Below are 18,195 nucleotides of genomic sequence, written 5' to 3'. Positions count from 1 at the left end.
GCCACAGATAAGACAAGCACTGTTGGTGATAAAAAAACACCAACTTTGGTTACTGAAGAGAAATTTGAGGGTTAATACAAACGTCAGTGGTTATGAGTTAGTGAGACATCTGCATTTTTTCCAGATTCCAGAAATACTTGCTTTGTTTTAAACATAATTTCTGATGCCAATTGTCAAAGGAGAGAATAAAAACTGCTTAATTTTCCACAGCTGGTTTTGAAGTCATCATTTCTACAGCAGTATCTTGTTGCTTACATTTCCCCAAGTGTTCACTGCTACAAAAATCAAAGACAGGAAGTCCATGCTTATCAAAACCTTTTTTATTATCATTATCATTATCATTATTGCTTGACATTTTAGCCTAATTGATAGAGACAAAGCTACACAGGAAATGTGGGTAGAGAGAGGGGAGGAGGCGAAATGCAACAAAGGTCCCCAGCCAGAACGGTAGATGTTGATGCCAAATTCAATTTGGGTAGAACATATTTTTACAGAATAATACAGGGTATGTAGTAAAACCCAATCTCCCACAGTACAATATAAGATAAATAAAACTTTCCAGAAGGCTTTGACAGAAGGGCTAAAATCAACAATTTGTTACACTTTTGGGGGGCTGCCATTAAATGTATCATAATGAGGTGTCTGAAACCTGATCCTCAATCATTAAAAAAAGAACTGGACCTCTATGAGATGCACCAAGGCTCCAAAAGCCCAAATTTATAAAAAGGTGGAGTCCTGTAATGACTCTGTCAATGCAATAAGACCTCTACACTTTCATTCATCACTTACATTATACATATACTATAAATATACCCCACCTTCTTTCCCCTTTCTCCCTTTTGTTGTTTTTTGGGTTTGTTTTTCATTTCCTTTTGAGGTCTCTCAGTTTTTCATTGCATCTGGCTCCTCTGATTTTATGTTGTAATGTAATTAAAACTGGATAAATGTCAAGACAGCTGGAAACTGGAAAAAGAAAATGTTGAAAAGTGACATTTGTTAACATTTGTTAAGTTCACCAAAAAAAAGCTTTTTGACTCCCAATAATTGTTTCTGAAACCATAATATGTAACTGCAGATATGCGCTGTACTTCAGAAGCACTCAAATGATGCAGTTATACTCACTGCTGCTATGAGGCAACAAAAAATACAAGCATTACCTACTTATTTGACATATGCCAGCTAACCTATTCTACAAGTTATATGCTATAGAGTAGCAGCCAGATATATAGAATGAAAAAAATTGTTTGATTGTCTTGAATAAGACTTTACTCATACAGAAAGCCAGCCAGTGCCGTTTTGTGTAAAAATTCATTTGAGGCTTTAGGTTGTCTCTCTTCCTAAAGTACAAAATGTTTTTGTTTCCTTACACTTTCTGGAAAAGAAAATAATCGAGATAAAACGATTATCGTGCCGCATTCCGTTTCGCAATGATGCTCTCGTTCTGTCTTGTGTTATAAATCCAGCGCACCCCTTTCCTTTACAGCGGCGTGTTTTCACCCCTCCATAAAATCCCAAACTCACTCTCACTTGGAATCCACATAATAAGCGAGACATAAGTGCTCTATCCGTTCAATCTACACCGACTCCCACCTGCGTTCAGCGTCTCTGTCCACAGAACCGGCCATCTGTTAGAAATCAACAGTGTTTGTATTTATTGATTCATTGATTTTATTTCCCCACCCACCATAGCGAGTGGGGGGGAATCTGCCTGTCGTGTAACAGGCAGCTCACAGACAGACTGGGATCCTTAACAATCGACATAGATACCGTTAATACGTTCAAAGCACATATACAGTGGGATATTGTGTGATTTCAACAGCTGTCTGTGCAGATTACATTTCACTAAATGCAACTAAAATAGACAAGGAGCTTAAAAAAACAAAGAGGGGTCTCCAGGAGATGTGCGTCACTCATGTGTCTCGGAGTCTGTGCGGATTGATACATTTGATAAAATGGAAGCAATTCTGTTCTGTGAGTCAATGAGTAATCATGTCAAATAATTGTGATCTCAATATCGACCAAAATAATTGTGATTATGATTTTTGCCATAATCGAGCAGCCCTAATCTGAGGTTGACCTAGAAAGCCACAAACCCAGAAAAACACTAGCTACATATCCTAGCCCTTTATGCAGCCCCTCAGTCTGAAACTGGCCATTTTAGCTCCTCTCTCTCTTTAAGGCCCCCCCTCTAGATGAGCCCACTCTGTTCTGATTGCCCGACAGTTTCCAAAGTCTACACAAACAAACAGTAGTAGTGGGATTTAACTTCTTTGGAAACTTCTGGAATACATCTGTACATGCTTGAGCCCATACTGATCCACGATATGAGCGGACAACGTGAACAACCGATAGACCAAGCTTAGCAGCATAGGCTACGGCACGGACAGGTGTTTGTGGGCATGTGTGAAGAAATCTGACGTCATCACAAGGAGGAAGTAGAGGTAACTTTGCAAACTGAGCGTTCAGAGAAGACTGAAGCCCTGGCTTTTAACTTGAAAGGAGCATTTTACATACATTCACCGCAGATTTCGGATATTTGACCATGTTTAACAGACATCCAACATCATAAAAGTGGAAAAATAAGAGAAAATCTCAAAAAGCATGATATGTCCCCTTTAAAAGGACAACAAAGTGCACTGACATCATTAGAGATGAACATAAAGTACCATCTACTGTTACCTTTTAGACCAAGTAACTGAAGGTTAATGGAGAGCAGCAGTCTTTGTGTGTGTTAGAGTTGTTGATTATAGTGCTGCACCTATTACACCAAGGTCACCACTCTGAATATACCTTTGTGTGTTTGTATGTGAGCCTTTAGGGCATTTGTCAATCTATAACGACACACATTAAAGACAGTCTGATGTACTGTTTGATGTATAGTTTGACATCAAAAAACATTTCCAGAGCTTCTGGAGATACAATACAGCGATAACAAGGCGGCCTCTGGTGAAGCGACAGTATTGTTCATCACATTTTTCTTTGAATTACATAATTTGTGCCACATTATTGACAGTCGCATTATAACGATCGAATAAAAGAAACAATAACAGAGAACTGTGAGAACGGTGAGAACTGGCGAAGGAAAGAGAACCATCACAGTCATCATCATCTTCTCTCTTGGTGTCATCTTGAGAGGCGTGTGCGTGGGGGTACTTATCACTTCATTAGATACCCACAGTGCACTTGGTCTAATGAACATCTCAAGAATTGAAAATTATGGACACACACACACACACACACACACACACACAAAGAGGAAAGTACACAAACATGTAACATGACATAATATATTCACATATTCAGTCGGCCTGTCAGCAAGAGATACAGTCATAGTGTGTGTGTGTGTATGTGTGAGTGTGTGTGTGCGTGTGTCAGATAACATCAAAGATAACAGCCGCATCACATTTGCGTGGCCTGTGCTGATTTACATTTAGTGAGCAGACAGATGGACAGATGATGATAGAAAGGGAGAAAAAGAAAGGAAGGAGGGGAGGAGAGGAGAGGAGGGGGTGAGATACAGAGAAACAAAGAGAGAGAGAGCAGTGACAAGCTGCTGTCCAGGGAAGCAATTAGAGCAACGAGAGAAGGACTCTGCTGCTGTCACTTAAGACAGGAAGATGGAGAACAAAAAGTGAAAAAATAGAAAAAGAGCAGTGTTGAGTCTCATAATGGCTCTGTTAGCTAGTGTTGTGCAGTCCTGAGAGAACAACCCCAAACACACACACACACACACACACACACTCACAAACACAAACAAAAACACATTAAAAAGGCAAAAGTCTTGTTCCACTGAAGAGGTAAAACCTCAACTCTAATTACTAATGCCCTAATTTGAATAATTGCTCTTAATGTGAAGTACAGCAGAAGAGTAAGAGTGGGCTCAGAACTCTTCAGAACAATGTTCACTTTAAATCTTTAGCTCTGTCATTACAGAGCAAACGGATGGATGCAGAGACCAGACTTGCATAACCGTACAGGGGCGTGCTATGTGTTTGAATAATGTTCGATTACACTATGTATTGATTTGGGGAGGGTGAAGCAACAGCCAGATTACAATTCAGTAATCATTTAAGAGAAACAACAAAGAATGTAAAATGTTGGCATATTTAGGAAAATTAAATTGAAAGTTTGTTAAAGTGTGGACCATATCTTGATTTTATTGATTCTGGCTATTAATTCCAGTTCTTATCAAATCCTGGCTTCAGTATTATTTGAGTTAGAAAAGAACCCAAAATGTGTTTTTCTGATTTAAACAGTAAGAAACCACAATTTGGCATGAATGACAAGGTATTTCGTGGCTCTTTTGGTTAAAAAAAGGGAATATAAAACTATACACAACTTAAAATGTTTGCTGTTTTACATCATTATGACTGTGACTATATATAATATACAGAGTATATTTTTTTAACATGCTGCAGTAAATGCTTTGTATTGATCAAACTTTGCTGTATAACTACTTTTGTGAAGCTTAGATATAAATTGTTAACACTATTCATGTGCTTTGACGGATGCATAACCACCAATATGGAGGTGCTTTAAATCCAAAACTCTCCGATGAATTTCTAAGGAATTTATCGACAGAATTGAGAAGTTTCTTTACAAACGCCAAGTTCTTATATATATAGAAACGTTTTAAATTCAGAACCAGCTTTCATGACCCCAGTGATGCTGCATGTAATGAGCTTAATGCTTTTTCAGACATTTGCGAAAACCCCAGGCAGTGAACTGCAGCTGTTTCTCAGACCATCAACTTCGCCCTACTTCTAAACTAAATGCACCCTTCCAGACATCACAAACAACTAAGAGCAAAGCTAATCAACTTTCCATTCAGCAGCATCATTAACAGAGAAAAAACACAGACCAAAAAAACAACCCAAAGACAAAGATATTTATCTTTCAAGGCAGTGGTGGAAAAACTGAGGACAGAGAATAGCTTATTGATGTAAACACTGACAGCAGAAAGAAAAAGGCATTAAAAAAAAAGAACAAAAGAGGAGCTTTATAATGATTTTAATGACTGAGTCAAAATGAAAACGGTACAAGCAGGGGCACTGGTGATACACGGTGTTATTACTCAGTGATTGTCTGCTGCGGGACGAGTCACTGAGTCCATGCAGGTCTCTCTCGGCTTGTGTGTTTTTGTTTCGCCCACCCCGTCTCACACGCACATACACACAAAGCGACAGACCAATGAGCTTTTTGCCTGCATGTGTTGTCTTCATTACTGGACAGTGCAGTGACAAACACAAAGGCCTCCATTGAAAGGCCAGGATTCCCAGGATAACCCTCGCTATTGTATTCCCAGATCCCCGGTTCCGCAGCGCTGCCGAATTAGTACACATACCTCTGGACTTGTGCTGCGCTTGGGACTGGTGGCATCATGTGGAAGCAGCTGGCTCACTGTGGCTGATTGGTGGGCTGCCTGGATGGTTGGATATTTGGATGGATGGATGGATTGATGCAGATTTCTAACAGGCGGGCAGACAGCTTCATCTGCCTGTCTGTGGGTACATATGCAAATGTGTGCATCTGTGTGCCTGTGGAGCTGCCCGTCTGCCGTTCTGACTATCTGGCTGAGGTTTCAACTCAAAGCTGATTTTTGAGTCTTAGCAGCTGAGACCCGATACTAAACCCAAATACGCCTCAAACTTTTCCTCAAAGTTAGACATTTAACAAGACTGACAGTATGACCCAATTCCATACTACATACTTATTGTATACAGTATAATTTCCTGTTTGCTACACAAGTAATCGACATACAACATGGTTTTATACATTATTAATAATTCAATAGTTATTTTTGGGTTTTTCAGAAGTGTTTCTTGAACTGTTTCACCACCATCAACAATTACTTTTAATTTTGTCCATCTCTGTGCAGCTCCTCCATTTCCTTTGTGTATTACATTGTGGGAGAATAGTGTCCATCTACAGCACATTCAAAAAAAGTCAAGGGCTTTTTAGCGTGCCTACCAAACTGTTTTGACGTGAGTATACTTAGCTTTGTCACTTTCCCAGTGTGAGCATAACACATACTCAAAAAGTACAACTGGGGATGATGGGAATGGCATTATTTTTACAGGTATTTGGTTGTGAGTAAACATATTGGACAAAGAGGAAAGTCATTAGGATTCATCCTCTGTGGATCATGAATGTTTGTATAAAAAGTTCTGCTGTTCAGATATTTCAGTTTGGACCGACCGGCCTACTGTATATCGCCATCCCTTTAGCCATCCTGCGAGCATGGCTAAAAATGCCGATTTGCCCAGAAGGCTTACTTTTCTGATCTGCATTTCAAATTGTTCTTGGATCAGCATTTGCTCTTGAGAACAGATGATCTCAAATGAGTTGTCATGGATATAAATAATAGCCTAACTAGTTGATTAAAACTGATGATGAGGAATAAATAATTAAAACATAACCGAGGGAGATATTTACCCTCTTAAAATTAAACATGCACAGTGGACAAGCCATTTTAATGACCAACAAACACACACACACACACACAATCATTTATAAAAGGCCTCTGGCAACAGGTGAATTGAAACATTTTGGATGTGAAACACAAAATTTAAATTAAACATCAACAAAGCTGGAATCTGAACATGAACAAATTTTGAAGCCAACTCCTAATCTGCTCTGATAATGAGATTTTATCCAGTTCTGGCAATCCCGCCAGATAGTAATGTGAGCATGAAGACTGATAATGATGGATGCTTAACTTTTTGAATGCAGGCCATGGACTGGCTTACAAGCTGCTGGTAAAGTGCCTCCAATTTGCTAATGGTGAGAAAGGATGGAAGGAAGAAAAGAAGTGAGGGAAGGAGGGACTGAGAGGTTGGAGGCGGTGAAGACATGAGAAGGAGGCAAAGATGAAAGGAAGGTGAGAGGACTTTTTGAGGGTTATCTTGGCAATAAAAAGTGTTTTGGTGAAACATCAGGAGAGCGGGAGGGGTACTCATAGTCTTCTTGTTCATCTATGTGTCAGTGTGTGTGTGTGCGCGTTGGGTGTTTAAGGAAAAAAATCATCATTAGCCAAGGAGCAACAGCCCGAAGCAAAGCCGCAAATGGAGACACGGCGATATGTAACCACACAGCGGGACACACTTAAACACACACATTAACACAGATATGTGCACTGCAGGACACACTGAGAGAAACACAGACACATAAACACTCCCCATCAGTATGACCTAATAAGTCCAACAACGGTGGAGGCAGGCTCAGTGAACTGATATGGTCATGAGGTGCAGATGCATGCCAAAGCTGTTCCAAGCAGTACATTTCTATCAGAGCAGAGGTCGGAACGAGCCAAGAGAGGTTCCGCTGACTAGTTACCACACAAACAGTGAGAAAAACACCCCAGAGAATTATAAGACAGAGAGAGGGGACAACAGTCTATCTTGGAAATATCCTTTGCTACACCCAGGAAATTCAATTAGTGGAAAAAAATGTGTACTATGAGTAAATTACCATAGGGTCAATTACTAATGCATCCGGAACAAATTATCTTTGGTGTAATTAACACCTTTATCCCAGGGGAAGCCTGTTACATAAACCTCAAGGAAAACACTGAGGTAACATAATCACATTTACAAACACTGCTACAAAGGTGAGTCTTATTAAGATGGCTGTTAATTAGGAACATTTCTCAGCTATAGAGGAGGTCTGTCTTTATCAAGAGACAACTAAACGAAGCTCTTCCTCATCATCATCATCCTTTACCTTAATTGCAAGTACAGTACATGACATAAATTTGGGAGGCCAAAACATATTGGCAGATATATCGGTATAAAAAATGTTGGGCACTAAGTAATAAAAAATTGATAGGTTATGATAGAAAGTTTATAAATATGGATTTATACCAGTATTGGCCCCAATAACTGAACTTATTAAGCGAATTGGGTATCAGCCAGATGTGGTGATTCATATTAAATACAGTTTCTTTGTCGCTGTCATGAAATTGACTGTTTGTGCTGTCATTTACAGTCACAATGGGTCGCTAACTCAATTTTTAGTTTCACACAGTGGAAGTGATTGTTATACAGATTTTAAATTTTGTGAAAAGAGGACAATGATATTGGATTGGTACTCAGTATCAGCAGATTTCTTTTAATCCATATTAGGAGAGAGAAAGGCAGATCAGTGCATCCCTATTTAGACTAACTTCATTGCCATTACATAGTTTGTTCACAAATGAGCACAGATAAGTTTATTTTTCACCTTTTAAATCTCCTACAATGGACTTATTTTGGTCACAATTCTTTAACAACAAAGTTAAGGGATCCTTATCAAAAATGTATGTTTATGTTATTTGATTATGTAAAAAATGAATATACTTCAATATATCCTAATAAAAAATGTTAAACTCTCCAATATTCATATCTGTATTTGCCTCAAAATCCAATATTCGTTGGGCTATACAGCCCATCTACACCACTGCATTTCTCTACATACAAAAATGGTTTAATTTATTTGATTTTCTGTATCATTATATCATTTTTCTCCATTTTGCACTGAAACTCCAGAGATTTGGTTACTACATTTTCATGAAGTTAAACAATTGTGGATTTTTTGAGAAAGAAGGAATCAAACATGTAATCTTCCATCATATACACCTTTGCTTTTTTTTCAATGTCGGTCACTATTTTTAATGTCAGTCTATATATATATATATATATATATATAATAGATATATGAAATAAAACTGGGCTTCTTGTGCACATACATAAACTACTAAATGAGGTTGGTATAAAAACAGTCCAAACCTCTCACCCTTATCAAAAGAACTCATCACTAAGAGGAGTCCCCAAGTGCAAACACACTTTACCATTTAAAAACAAACACAGACTCTCAAATTCCCAAGTGATCAACTTGCATTCAAAAAATGTTCCAGTTCTATGCATGCCTGACTGTGTTTCAGTGTCCACATGTGCGATACGCTGAGGGAATATATGTGCATTTCACACCAATTATAAAAATCTCTCTCCAAACATAAAACCACATAGCCATTTTCTATTCCCCAGAGGAGTGATGCCATTTTTGATCCATACCTTCTCGACAGCAGTGCCTGACCCTTATGGGATTCTAAAATATCAGAATTGATGTTTGGAGATAACAATGAAAAGCGACTGGACTGTGAATGACCTGCTGAGCATAAACATCTATACCGTGGTCTCTTCATGTTAGAGGTCTGAATCTGGCTCACAACCTCTGTAGGGAGGCAGAAATGAAATATCCTGGATAGGAACAATTATCTTTTAGTATACATCCTTTAACCATAGTGGCCTTTTTAAATAAAAACATATTGGATACTTCTGTATAATCTAGCCTACCACTGTAAAACTCAATTATTCATAAATAACAAAAAAAAAAAACACACCCTAAATGACCCATTCATCTCATAATCTTTGAGACATTAAAGATGAATTTATCTGATGAGACTGAAACCTTTTGGGTGAAAATTCTTCAAAGAAAGTTCACAAAGCTTCCGTTCCCTTTGCATGATTAATATTTTATTGTGTGTTTATTACAAAGCAACAGCAGAAAGATATATAAAACCCAATTACATATCAAGTTAATTTGACTGATAACAGCCATGATCTTCTGCAAAAACACACAGCTTTTGTCTCTGAATATTGCGATATGAAATGTGCAATGGGGCTCAATATTTTCTCTATTAACGGGAGAATCTGTCAAACTAATTTCACGGGGAGGAGTGTAAATCCTTCAAGTGTGCCCAGTTTGAATTAGATGACAGATTATTAACCATGCAGCATGATTTGTAGGCAAATAATTCCACATCATAAAAAATTAAACATATTTCTAATTCAACCTTGTGGGGAAATGTAAATGAACCCGCTGACCTGCCAATCACCCTTCTTGTTAAAGCTGAATAAATTACATTGAGGCAAGCTACGTCTAGTAACAGATTACCTGACCGGGCTAAAGCCGATTTTGGGCTAATTCTCTCCTGGGTGCCCAGCATGTAACTGAATGAGCTGAGACTGATTATAGTGAGAATCTCTCCCTTCTTTTGCCTCCGTCTATCCCTGTCTCTTTCTCTCACCACCTGCTGATACAGACAGCCAACGTTCCAGCCCACTCCCACTCTACATTCAAGTTCTGCATGGGCCGATCCATTTGGGCCTGTGTCTGGCGCATGTAAAACAATTTTTTTTGGCTCGAACCCTGCCGAAACTACGGAGCCCGGGAGGTGTCGCTGAGAAAAAAAAACTAATTTGTGCTCTTGATTTATTAATTCAAACTCTCAATGAGTAATTTGTGTGCATGGTTACATAATTCTTGCAATTGATTTAATATTGTTTTTGGCATCAAACTTTGTTTCTCGCTGTCTTCCCACCCAAAATAAACCACTCCTTAATGTAATATATACAGTAGCTATATATTATAGGTTAACTGCAGCCTCCACTCAAGGTCAGGATAAACTTTATTATCCCAGAGAGGGAAATTTGGGTGGTCAAGGTGCAGAAGTACACGGAGCAGTCATAAAAACAGATATAAATACAAGATGCAGTCCCCCTTCCATCCCCCCCAACAACAACACACACACACACACAGCATTTTCAAGCACCCTCGCTCTAGCATATGCTGACACACATAGTAATGTAGAGACAAAAAAGTACTTCATATACAGTGGACTACATGATCCCTGAGAAACTAACTCAGCATAATCATTAGAATTAACTAATAAAATATATTGCACAATGCAAGTGTTGCGCAAGGATTACCACTGCACATAGCCCTGGCCAAAATACCATCAAATCCTATGTTTTGTCTAATTGCTGAAGGAACAAAAGACTTGCTAAACCTGGTTGTTCTTATTCCCCTTTGCAGAATCCTTCCTTCGCCCTGATAGCTAAGTTGGAACCTGTTGCATAAAGGTTGAGTAGGGTCATTGGGGATGCACTTAGCCTTACTCAGAATGAGGTCTTTACACAACCGAGCAGCTGACATCTGGTCACACCCAAGGACCCCATTCGTCATCTTGATCATGATGTGAGCGGCAATTTATCTCGATCTTGGCTGCGCATGTTACCAAGCACACAAATTGGGTCAAAGGACAAGATGCTCTGTTGGACAGCCTTGTAAAACAGTTGCAAGACATAACGATCAACATTAAAACTGTACAATTTCCGTAAGAAGAACAATCACTGTTGCAGTCTTTTGACCTTCACAGTAGCACATTCATTGAACTTCAGCTGGTCATCAATCTCTATCCCTAAGTATTTGTAAGTATTAACTCTTTCAGTGGGTACATTGTTGACACTAGTGAGTGAGATTTCTCCTCCACTATGTCTTAAATCTAGGACCATTTCCTTTGTTTTAGTCACATTAATCTCAAGGAAACTGTCCGAACACCATTTAATGAAGTTCCCTACCTCTTCCTGAAAACCACCCAAGGATGAGTTGTCAGGCTTTAGGAACCCCATCAAGGCTGTATCATCTGCATAATTAAAAAAGGTGCGAGTGGAGACTGAAGCTCAACACTCATTGGTGTACAGCGTATAAAGTATGGGAGATAAAACACAGCCCTGTGGGGCCCCTGTACTTATAAACTTAGGGGAGGAAATAGCTGTGTTAAATCTGACCTGCTGGGCACAATTCTGGAGAAAACCATTAATCCATAGATTGAGCCTTGGATTAACCCAAAGATCCATCAGTTTGCCCACCAGCAGGTGGGGTTGGATGGTGTTAAACGCTCTGTTAAAATCAACAAACACAATCTTCACAAGACTGTGAGGTTGTTCTGTGTGTTCATATATACTGTTGGTCATTGTCAGCGGTGCATCCTCAACCCCCCGTTCTGGCTGGTATGTATATTGAAAAGGATCGAAGAATGGTGAGATTTCAGTGAGGAGATGTTTTAACACTATCAAAACACTTCAAAGGTACTGAGGTCTCTTTGGGCCTACTGTTTTTGGGTACAGGTACAGTGAGCGCTGAAAGAGCCTTTGGAAAGGAGATGCAAGTAAATCAGCACATGACCACAGGACCTTGCAGCCAATGCCATCCGGACCCAGAGATTTGCCATTGTTAACATGCAAAAACAGTTTTTTAGCTTCATCCACGGTAATCCTTATATCACTGACTGGTGAACTTCTGACCTTATCAACTGCCTCAGCCTGCTGTGTCACATAATCAACAGTGTTGAATCTATAATAAAAACAGTTCAAGTCATTGGCAAAGACAGAATCATCAGCAACATTCATGGTGTGGGTTTTAGGTTTATAACCTATGATAATTTTTAGTCCCTGCCAGGCTTTCTTTTATCTTTATAGGCAGCCTTGCACTCTTATTTTCTTCTTGATTCTATTCTGTACAGCTTTCATTTCCTCTTTACTTACCCTTGATTTGAATAACGACTTTTTTTGATTATTCACTTCTTTCAGTTCTAGAGAGACCCAAGGTTTGTTATTTGGGCAAAGTTTAAATGTCTTTTTGGGAATAGTTAAGTCCTAACAGAAAAGAATGTATCCTGATACGTCAAGCACTGCATCATTAATATCTTCATTCATCTATCACTCGAAGTACAACATACAAACATAAGGCTCCACATTTGAGCTCTGAGTCAAAAAGTCCCACCCAACAAGTGCTCTCCTTAATCTTTTGTTATTTAAATTTATAGAGAGGGGTTTCTCTCATTATTTTTTCTGAAAATATGAAAATTGATGCTGGAATATTCTGTCCAAATTCTAAAACTAAACGAGTAACAGATTGAGCATTTTATCTTTGTGCTTAACTTTCATTAGCATATACTTGTTCATCAAACAGAACACCACAGAAAAACTCAATATATTGTTTGGCCAAGGTTTCTGTAACCCACAGTAACTAGAAAAGGGGGCAGACTCCAGCTCTCCATATAAGTCTTCAGCTGTCTTTCTATTAAAGTAGAGAAACATTTGTGAGTCGGTGTGTGAGAGCTTAAGTGGCAATCCTTAAAGGCCCTGCACACCCTTGATACACCCACACGTGTTTTCACTTGTTTTACCAGATTAACTCTCTTCTCTGGACTGTGTGGTCATGTGCAGACTGTGTTTGATTGACACCTCCATTATTGTCCTGTTAACTTTGTTGCACCCGCTGTGGTGGGACAATTTAAACCTTTATCATTTCATATTGACACACAAAGTCCAGTGACTTCTCATAATTCCCACTGTGCTCCATCTATCTTCATACCGATCAAAGATCTAATCAGCCAGAATAATGAAAACACCTGTGTGGGTGTGCACTGCATTTAACATTTTCATTTATTCATTCGTCATTTCGCTTCTCTTCATCAACAACAGACATGACATAACACACACACACACACACACACACACACACACACACAATCTGTCCATGAAAGCGTACATTTCCATTTTGACGTCTCGAGCTTAAACAGCAACAGCAATGACTTCCATGGAAAACAGAGAAAGAGTTGTCTGCTTAGTATTAGCATCAACAGTCACCATAGCTTAACAGTGATTAAAAAAGGAGTGTCACGAACAGAAAGTCCAGTACATAAACTCAAAAACCAAGGAAAAGAATGTACTGTAGATACTGATTCACTGGTGATCATATGTGCAGCTCAGGAATATAGACGGGTGACAAAGGAAAAACCTGAATAAATGAGAAACATAACGAATGCAGATGCTACCACACAGGTGCACTGCATGGTACAATTAAGCAATTAACATCCAATCATGCTCTGTGGCGTGTATTAAAATGCTGAGCAGGCCCAGTTGATTCTGATTTTGTATCAAGATGGCAAGAGGAAAAGATCTTTGAAAGAGGGTTCATTGTTGGGGCAGGGATGGTGGGAGCTTCAGTCACAAAGACTGCTCAACTGGCCAGTGTTTCAATATGAACAGTGACTAAAGTAACATCTGCATTTAGATCTGTGGGAAAGACATCAGTAAATAGGGTCAGAAATTGCAGTTGAAAGCGCACATTTGATGACCACGATGCTCATGCGTTAGTGCGATATGTAAGGAGAAACAGCAGCTCTTCCTCAGCTGGCTGAGAATGTCAATGCAGGACGTGATCAGACTGAGTCAGCAAGAACAGTCCGTCGACAATTACATAAAGAGGGATATTATAGTGGGGTTGCAGTGCATAAATCCCTCATTACAAAGAAGAATGCACATTTGAGAGTTCAGTGGTGCAAAAACCACAGGCACTGGTCTACAGAGATGTGTAAAAAAGTGATATGGTCAGATGAGTCATCGTTCACCATATTCTTGACAAATGGGTGAGTGCATGTGTGGTGTACACCAAGAGAACCAGGCCTGAATGCTTGACCCCTACAGTGAGGGGATCCAGTGGCTCTGTTATGCTGTGGGGAACATTTTTCTGGCAGGGTTTGGGTCCACTTGTCCCCTTAGAGTGAAGGATCACTGCAAATCAATACAAAGTTGTTCTGAGTGATCGCCTTTATCCTATGATGAAACATTTCTATCCTGATGGGAATGGTCTCTTCCAAGATGAAAATCCCCCAATTCACAGCGCATGAGCAGTCACTGAACAGTATGAAAATGATGTGAATCATATACTATGGCCTTTGCAGTCACGAGATCTCAACCCAGTTGAACACCTATGGGAGATTCTGGACCAACGTGTTAAGACAGCGCTCTCCACCACCATCATCAAAACACCAAATGAGGGAATATCTTTTGGGAGAATGGTGTTCATCCCTCCAGTAGAGTTCAGAGACTTGTAGAATCAATGCCAAGGCACACTGAAGCTGTTCTGCTCACCAGACACCTCACTAAGACACTTTGTGTTGGTTTTCCTTTGTCACCCATCTGTACTTCTGTAATGAGCCCCTTGCACAAAAAGGTTTTGCTCAAACAAACTTCAAATATCTCAAGGATTTCACTTTGATGAGGCAGAGTATGAGAGAAACAATGATGACTTTGAGACATAAAAGTAAAAAAAATGTATAATAGTGAAGCTCTCACATTCACATTTTTGGAAATTAGGATCCAATATTGTGTTATTTTACTGTTTACTGTGTGTTGTGTTTGCTGTTCATACGCTGTCTTAACTCAAGTGGAAATTGTCAAAACAAATTAACAGTGAGTCTGTATAGAAGATTCTTAAAACTGCGCCCACACACTGTGAATCTCAATATGCAACATTGGCATCTTTTCCTCTCAGTAAACAATGGAACATATAAAACAGTGCCGAGGGTTTGGGTTTTAGGAGCTTTTCTACACATTTCACTTCATTCACTTAAAACCATTTCACAGAGTGCTACACTCCAGTGTATTTCAACTGTTTCATGGTGGCGGAGACAAAAAAATAAAGAGGATCTTGTCATTTTTTTAAAGCTGTGAGTTTGTAGAAACAGAGAAGGAGAAAGAGACAGAAGGAGAGAGGAGGGAGAGTGTGAGTCAGACTGTAAACAGTTGGTTAGGGTGATGTTATCCAGCTGCCATGAAAACTGATCCAATGGCTGGCAAGTACAAGCTGACTGCCGTGTCACACATTCAGACACACACACACAGACACACAGCACCAACACTACCCTCCCTATAGAACATGTAGAAACACAGCTGTACATTTTGTTATGACACACATCTAACATATACACACACACAGGCATGTATACATCAGCACACACACACATATACACACACAGTATAAAACCACAGGAGCTGAGGTTGGATGGAAGTGTGTGTTTTGGTTAAGTGAGGAAGCGAAAAGCCGGGGGGTTAAAAGATCAAGGCAAAATATTCAATCCTTCAGCAGGCGTGCACGCACACACACACGGACACATACACACACACACACATACTCACAAAGTGACAGGCTACAGAGGCTTGAAATCAATCTTCCACACCTCTAAATGAAGCAGTCGGGGATCTCCCAGCACACACAGCAGCTAAGGGAACCCTGCCTGCTGAGGTTGTAGCCCACCTAAAACAATTCCCAGGAGTTTTGAGCTCCTCAACAGCTTCTGGTTAGATTGTTTTTCAACAACTGTTTCCAAGGTCGAGAATGAATATTAAATTTATATTTTTAATCCAACAGGAATGAGAAGTCCTTAAAGCTACAGTGTGTAAAATTTAGTGGCATCTAGCGGAACGGACTTGGCAGAAATGGAATATAATATTCATGAGTATGTTTTAATTCGTGTATAATCACCTGAAAATAAGAATCATTGTGTTTTTGTTACCTTAGAATGAGCCCTTTATATCTACACAGGGAGCGGGTCCTCTTCCATGGAGCCCACCATGTTGCACCATCATGTTTCTACAGTGGCCCAGAACAGACAAACCAAACACTGGCTCTAGAGAGTTCCCTTCGTGGTTTTCACTCATTTCATGGCCACCATAGGTTCTCCTACATGCTTGGAAGGGGCACTGCTAGATGCCACTAAATCCTACACAATGCACCTTTAAAGTGCCCGAAAAATGGAAACTTGAACAGTTACAAATCCATCTGCTGAGGAGGATCTTGTGATATACTCAAAAACTCCTTCTGTTGCCTACATTTCTCTTTGATCACTCATGTAGTGTGTTTATATAGCCAATGACACAATTCAGAATTTACATTTATGCTGCTGCGATATGTTCAGAGTACTGATTTGTTCACAGGTGTCAATGCAGTAACTCACAACATACGGTTAGCTTCAAGTAAATGCAACCCTATCAAATAAACAGTTAAAAGTGTGTTAGAGAGCTACATGACAAGGATTTTTCTTTTTTTGTGGCCCTTTTTTTTTTTTGTTTGTTTGTTTGTTTTTTTAATTAAGTGACATGCTAGAGTGTGTTATCACGATTCAGACTGAAAAGGTGGATTTTCAGCTTGCTGTAAAAGATGATTTCGCTGTCCTGATTTCATTATGGAGTTTATTCCACCACTGTGGGGTCAGAGTAGAGAAAAGCCTTGACCAAGATGAGAGAGTGTAGGGTTTGACCAAATCACTAGGAACTATTTTATATTCATCCAGAGACAACAGACACAAACAATACTGTATTAAAACACCTGTATTGCATTTTAGCCAACAATGCAACATGATAACAGACTACTAGAGTTTTTTTTAAAAAGTTCTATAATGCAATGATGTTTAATCCGCTAAAACCAGCCATGTCTGTCAGAACAGTCGATCCATTCAGCCGCATTCTCAACAAAGTATGCCGAAATCCACAATTTCTTTGTTTGCCAACCGAAAGAGAAAGAAAGACAAATTTAACTGCCGATTGTTCTGTCAATTCAGGGAGTATAGTGAGTTTTAGAATATTATCTGAAAATGCTCTTTGTGGTGTTCAGTCTCTCCCTATAGACACTCTTCCTCTCTGTAGAATTAAACAGCACTTTCCTGGACACTGTGATTAGCTTCAGCCTAAATGTAAAGCTAACAAGCTGTGAAAGCTCCTGCTCTTGCCTCAAAGCAGACAACACCTCCCACAACCACACCTCTGCTGCAATGAACCATCTTAACAGTGTCCTTAATAAAATTCATGATGATATTACTTGGAAAAATAACTTAAAAGAAAAACCTCTCTCCCTATCTCGCTTTCACCCGAGGCCCTTCACAGAACTCTTTGAAAATATATGTAAATTCCTCTCAAAACATCTTCCATTTTAATTCAGAGAGCTAATACTGAGACCCCCGGATGTTACCACATTATGTTGTCAAACTACTGAAATAAGTCCTTGAAATGAAAGTGGTACTTCAGTGAAGTGGAGAGAGAGGAGGAAATGGAAAGAAAAACAAAAAAGGACAGAGGGTAAAAGTGTAGAGGGTGAGGTAGAGATTGACAGAGATGAGTGGCAGCGACCGAGAGAGAGACAAAGAGCATTAAGTAAGACAGAAAGAAAAAGAGACAAAGTGACGCCATCGCTGACATCACAACAGGTTTGTTAGGGAAAAATCACACCGTGTCTTAAAAAGCTTCTGTGCTGTCTGTGACGACAGATTCCCATCCCACTCCACCCACCTCAGTACATCAGAGCCACGGGAGTAGCCTAATTAGTGGAGTACAGTGGCTGCCGGTCCGACGAGGGCCCATGTTTCATCAGGTCCTCCTTTGCTCTGAAACACCATTAACCTTTTGGACAGGCCGGTGCTTTGATATCTCAGCTGTTTACAGCTCCCCTCTGCTTTCTAAAGCGTTATGTTTCAGGTACTTGGCTGACTGCATGGGCTAAATATAGGCACTATGTAAGATTTCCCCGGAAAGG

General features: G+C 39.6%; 1 protein-coding gene across 1 annotated transcript in view; it reads right to left on the bottom strand.

The window, feature by feature from the left end:
- The window catches only part of raver2 (ribonucleoprotein, PTB-binding 2), a 100,989-nt gene that overhangs the window by 53,569 nt on the left and 29,225 nt on the right, over window positions 1-18,195 (bottom strand). The window lies entirely within an intron of this gene.

The sequence above is a fragment of the Thunnus albacares genome, chromosome 9 (genome assembly GCF_914725855.1).
Source record: "Thunnus albacares chromosome 9, fThuAlb1.1, whole genome shotgun sequence".
In the NCBI taxonomy this organism is placed as follows: Eukaryota; Metazoa; Chordata; class Actinopteri; order Scombriformes; family Scombridae; genus Thunnus; species Thunnus albacares.
This window is presented reverse-complemented; position numbering and strand designations above follow the sequence as displayed.